The sequence below is a fragment of the Cydia amplana genome, chromosome 27 (genome assembly GCF_948474715.1).
Source record: "Cydia amplana chromosome 27, ilCydAmpl1.1, whole genome shotgun sequence".
Taxonomy (NCBI): domain Eukaryota; kingdom Metazoa; phylum Arthropoda; class Insecta; order Lepidoptera; family Tortricidae; genus Cydia; species Cydia amplana.
The window spans coordinates 5,348,438-5,355,006 of record NC_086095.1 but is presented as its reverse complement, the minus strand read 5'-3'; positions in this window follow the sequence as shown (position 1 = coordinate 5,355,006).

Sequence of the window (6,569 nt, the reverse complement as noted above, 5' to 3'; positions counted from 1 at the left end):
AGCCGACACTCAGCCTGGGGATACACATCCAGCAATCCCAACGGTGAGATTCTAAATAAGTGGTGTATAGAAGAAAACCTTCATCTTATCTTCGACGCCAAGCAGCAAGGATCTTTCCGATCGGCACGATGGCAGCGCGATACTAACCCAGATCTCTGTTTTGCCTCTGAAGATGAACATGGAAACATATTACCTACCAGCAGAGTTATCCTAAACGATTTTCCCCGTAGCCAGCATCGCCCCGCTCTTGTAAGGATAGGACTGCAGGTCCCGATTGTCAACTCCTTGCCGAAACCGCGCTGGAATATGATGAAAGCTGACTGGGAATCATACAAACACCAAATGGATGCAAATATAAGATGGCTCAAACCAGAAGCATCAAACTACGATAGATTTTGCGGCATAGTCATAGGTGCGGCCAAAAGATGCATACCAAGAGGCTTCAGAAAGGAATATATACCTGGTTGGTCTTCGGAAATCGAAGTAATGTATCAAACGTACCTCAAAAACAACGAAGTCTCTACTGCCAATGAACTCCTGGCCGCCCTGGGGGAGGCCCGTCGACAAAAGTGGATGAACAGCGTCGAAGGTATGAACTTTACGCACTCGAGCAGAAAAAGTTGGGCTTTACTGCGGAAACTGGGTGGTGGAGCACCAACTGACATTAGACCGGCTACTGTACATCCTGACAACATCGCGGAACGCCTCAAAAACATCACAAAGAGCGCGCATATCGACAAAGTCTTCGCTAAAAACATCAGAGGCGAAAACAAAGCCCTACTCGGTTCTCAAAATCGATGTGTGGCTTTTGATTCACCCTTCAGCGCCGACGAGGTCTGCCAGTCTTTGAAGTATGTTAAATGCAGGAAAGCTGCTGGGCAGGATGACATATACCCGGAGTTCCTTACCCATCTGGGCAAGCGAGCGGTGCGATGGTTGACAGACTTCTTCAACAACATCTTTGAAACTGGCATACTACCCGCTGTTTTTATGAAGTCCAAGGTCATAGCCATACTCAAGCCCGGAAAAACTCCCGATGATCCGGCTAATTTCAGGCCTATATCACTGCTTAGCGTCACGTTTAAATTATTGGAGCGCCTACTGTACAACAGAATGAAAGATGTCGTGGACAAACACATTCCCGCTGAGCAGGCAGGCTTTCGCGCCGGTAGAAGCTGCTGTGACCAGGTCCTAGCGCTAAGCAGCCATATTGAAGCCGGCTTCCAACGAGGACAGAAAACTTTGGCGGCTTTCGTGGATCTAAGTGCAGCGTACGACACTGTCTGGGTAAGCGGATTGATCCACAAGGTAGGCAAGATAATTCCGTCTGCTAAAATCCTCCGTCTCCTGGGGAACATGATGGGGCCACGAAAGATTACCGTGCTGTTAGGCGACACAGCCAGCAAATACAAGCAACTAAAGAACGGACTTCCGCAGGGTTCAGTTCTGGCTCCCCTCCTATTTAATATATACACCAGCGACATGCCTCCCACCCAAAGTCATAAATTTCTGTACGCCGATGATATTGCGCTCACAACCCAGACTAGGAGTTTTGAGGCTGGCGAAGCTGTGCTCACGCGGGACCTTGATGCCTTACATCGGTACTACACCAAATGGAGACTCCACCCAAATCCTTCAAAAACAGAGGTTACCGCTTTCCATCTATCGAACAGCCTGGCAAATAGGGAGGTGGATGTTACTTTCTGCGGGCAAAAAATCCGCCACAATCCCAACCCGAAATATCTAGGGGTCACGTTGGATCGGTCACTAACATACAAAGCACACATGGAAAACCTAGCCCAAAAGGTAAAGACCCGGGTAAATCTTATAAATAAGCTGGCCGGAACTTCGTGGGGTGCTCGAGCTGACGTGCTGCGAACATCTTCTATGGCTCTTGTATACTCTCCAGCGGAATACTGCGCACCAGTGTGGTATAAAAGCGCGCACACCAGCAAGGTAGACGTTCAGCTGAACCGAGTGATGCGAACGATATCTGGCAGCTTGCTACCTACCCCCACCAGTTGGCTCCCCGTGTTATCGCACATTGCCCCTCCGGACATCAGGAGAACTCAGGCTGCTGCGCGGGAATGGGATAAAGCATCTACGCATGCTTTACCGATTAGAGAGACGCTGGACCACCTACCACAGGCGCGCCTACCATCTCGCAAACCTATTTGGTCTGACTACCAGCTACAAGGCCAAGAGCCATTCAATGTCTCCGCGGAGTGGAGAAAGCAGTGGCAAGCGCAGGACGGTGACCCCAGCACAGACCCCACCAAACTACCGACTGGATTCAAAGACCACCGCAAGATCTGGGTCACTATAAACCGCATCCGAACGGGAGTAGGACGCTGTAACCAGAACCTTCACAGATGGGGAATCTCGCCGACACCAGCCTGTGACTGTGGGGAGCCAACCCAAACAATCCCTCACATAATAGGAAAATGTCCTAGAAGGCGATTTGCCGGAAGCATGCAGGACTTGTTGGCACTCACACCGGAAGCAAGGGATTGGCTACTCAATTTAGATATTAAATTGTAAATATTTCATTTCTGTGTAAATTGTAAATTAAGTGTAATTGTTTATTCAGGAATAAAGCCATACGACATAATAATAATAATACTTGTATCCGGACCTATAAATTGCTTCACTGCATTTTGTACAATAGCATTGTATGCATTGTTTAGAGTAATTGCATTGTCGTTGCATACGATCGTTTTTTGAGTGCGTATGCAAATGAAAGCATTAAGACGAAAGTGGAGGACCCACGCGGAATCGCCTTTCCATACAAACGTAGTCCTCATTTTCCTCTCTGGATATTAACATTATTGAAAATATTGTAACACAATTTTTTGTACCGTAAAATGGGGTGAGTAGGGACAAAACTGACATTTAAGCCTCGATAACATTTTATTTTTACATAATTATGCAAACTGAATAGTGTATATAATAAGTGTTCCGGACGTTTGTATTTTAGTTTTTATTTTATTTTGGGTAGATACATTTGATAACTTTGACGATAAATAGGAAATCCCACCTCACCCCGTTGTCTCTCGTAATTGGGGTGAGATGGGATTTCATACAAAGGTGATTTTGGAAGATTGTTGGATCGTTTTTTTTATTATGAGTATTACGATAGCTCCATTTTAAATTGGAATACATTATTTTTGTAGCAGTAGCCTTAAAATTCCATCTCACCCCCTTTCATCCCTTCTCTCCCCATTCATAACCCAACTCTCCCCGCGAACCCTACTCACCACATTTTACGGTATATCAAGCACAGCTATGCCCCTACGATTTTTTGATTATTGTAAGTTGTTTGATTATTCATAAATTTTAAAAATTTGTATGAAATCAGTTTCTCGCTAAAAAAAAATCACCATAATCAAAATATCGAAAAAAAGTCAAACGTAGGAGCATAGCTATGGTGCAATAGATTTAAATAATACATGAAGGTACAAATGAAACAATATTTACTTAAAACCTAAAAAGACTTAAACTTTGAGCCAAGAAGGAGCCCGCCCTGTGGTCGCCCGAGACACCTATTAGTCTGACCGACACTTCCTTTATTAACTGTTTGGTGTCGGTCGACCATGGGCCCAGTGTTTCAATGGCGAGCGCCGCAAAATCGTATCGGTCCATTAGGAACGCATATTTGCGGCGCTTTAGTGTCTGGGCCTGGTCCGCGGCAGTCCCGGGCTTCCGAGCCGATCCCTCAACGTGGGACGGTGCTAGCGTATCGACGCAGGTAGCGTCCCACGCTAAAGGGCGGCCAAGGCTCCAGGGCACAAGAGTGCAGCCGTCAGGTCTCTTGCCGTCTGTGGCAGAGAGGCCTGACGGCTCCAGAGTTGCGGGTAGAGAGGCGGTGCAAAGGGCGCGGCGGATGAGGTCGTTTAATGTGGCGTGTCTATATAGTCGGCCTGCGCTCATTCGGCAATGTAAGCCGTGCCGTCCTAGAGCATCAACAGGTTGAGCGCATCGACTACAGGCGTGGGGCTCACATATTTTTAGGCCCAGGCGGAGGCAGACAGCGATGCGAAGGGCTGAAGGATCTAGAGTGGAGCCAAGGTTTCGCGATGGAAGCGCGTGTAGCCATTGTCCTGACTCCTTTTCGGAAACGGCTAATAGCCTCGCCCGTTCGTGGTTGTTATGGCAGTTTTGTAGTAGGAGTTGGTGTTGCGTTTTTATATTTATGACGTCCCATGTTGCTTGGCTAGATTTTTCCTCTGGTACCTGTTCGACGGGATGGTCTGCACTCCAAGCCGATTCAGCGTCCGCCAGGCACGACACCGACACATTAGTGGTTGAAGGGGTACGTAATATACCACCAATGAGGGTGAGCGTGCTATAGGCAGACGACAAAAAGGCCGGGAGAGCTAAACTGCCCGCCTGCTATGGTTAATATACATCAAAATAGGCCAAATATAAACATGATTTCTGGACGGCCCCAAATGAGACATATCACTCTCAATTTCCTTGAAAATTTGTTAATGTCGTATAAATAAATAAATATTATAGGACAATTTTACACAAATGGAATGGAGTTGAACTCCGTTACTCAAACTGTCAAGGATCTTAACCTTAAAGACATGTTCATAAGTTCGTAAAGTTCATATGCCTAATTTTGCATGTAGTACCTGTGTAGTGTAGTACCTTAGCCCGTACCATGAGTCACTGACAGTGTCAAAACTGACATAAACGCCATCGAGAACGTAATTACTATCTTAACATCTCGTTCGCACTAATATGCGAGTACGAGCGAGATGTATAGAAAGTAAATTACGTTTTCGATGTCGTTTATGTCAGTGCCAAACTGATGGTAGCCGTGCTACTCGTAAATGACATGTTCTAGTTTTTATTATATACTTATTTTAATCTGTTAATTACCTGCATGCTCACTCATATTTTATGTTTTATCTTATATTTTCTCTATTTAAGTTAAATGTAAAATTTGTGTTTTGCGAAAATAAATTTTCACCTCAGCAGCTCGAACAAGGGTACTTTGCTACTTAAAAACAGTGAGCAAAATCGCATTTTGCTCACTGAGTGAGACAAAATGACATTCAAGTGACCTTAATATTCAAATGTCATTTGAACATGCGGGGTCTAATACAAGTTCGAAATACTTGGATTTTATTATCTCTGTCCCTTTCACGTCGTTAGCAAAAAGAAAGAGACAAAAAAATTTTCAAACGACATTCAACGGTATATTGACGGTTTATAATAGACCCCCGAAAACCGTCAGAACGCATCGTTCCAAAACACATACAAGTATGAATTCTTAATATGTAATTAATGAAAATAAAGTTTCAGATTTGATAAAAACTGATAAAAACACTATATTTTACGTAATTTATTGTACGATTAAAATAATGAACTCAAAAAATACACAGTATATCACGTAAAATAAATAATTATACTTTTAAGAATCTCTACAATAGTTTACAAATAGTAAGTATCCGTAATTCGGACCCTATCTTACAATGTTTTTTTTTTACAAAAAAAAAGTTGCCGATTCAAATGTCAATCAATTGATGGTCGTTGTTTTCATATATTACCTATTTTACTGAAATTTACTACGTTTGTTTGTTTGTTTTTGTGTTTGATTGCGGTAATTATACTTAATTGTTAGTATATCTTAAGAAACATGACTAAATAGGTAAGTGATGAAGAAGGATTACATTTTTCGGGTTGTCTAAATGTTCTTACTGCTGAGGTGAAAAGTTTTATGAACTACACGAGATCAAAGTTATTTACATCTCGTGCGCTTTTGAGTCCCTTACTACGCTCAAGATTCTAAATTAGATTCACTCGCTACGCTCGTGAATCTACTATAGAATCTTTCGCTTGCACGGGACTCAAAATAAGCACTCGAAGAAATATCAAACTTTTATCTCTTGTTGTACAAATAACTATTCTTTAACCGCAAAGACGTAATAGAAAATGTTTACTCAAAGTCAATAGGTACCTTTTTAATGGTGTGTAAGGTAAGCCTACAATAATATAAAGGAATGACTTACGTTAGACCGGGCCGTGTCCGGGCCGGAGCTTCCGGCGCTTCGTTTTATATGGAAAGCACCACGTGATCACCGATCAGCCGTCATAGAAAATGACATGCTGAACGCTTCAGCCCGGGCACGACCGGATCTAGAAATCTGTCCATAAAAAACTTACATCGTGTTCATAATACATATTACATTGTTTATTTTTGTTTACTTAACACTCTCGTGTCTCAATGGCGTAACTCTGCAGTGGATCAAAGGACACAGCAACTCACGAGGTAACGATGCAGCCGACATCCTGGCGAGAGGTGGCTCGGAACTGAAGGTGGCAGGACCTGAGCCAATTCTACCTCTGCCATTTGCCTGGCTCCGGAACATGCTGCGACATAACACCAAGGTAAAACACCAACAATACTGGTCTAACCTAGGCACCTGCAGGCAGGCGAAGGAAGCCCTCCCGACACTCAACCCCAATCTGTCACGGAGGCTGCGACAGCTGAAGAGACCACAGCTCCGGCTTATAGCTGGGGCCATAACCGGCCACGCCTCATTTAACAAACACCTACT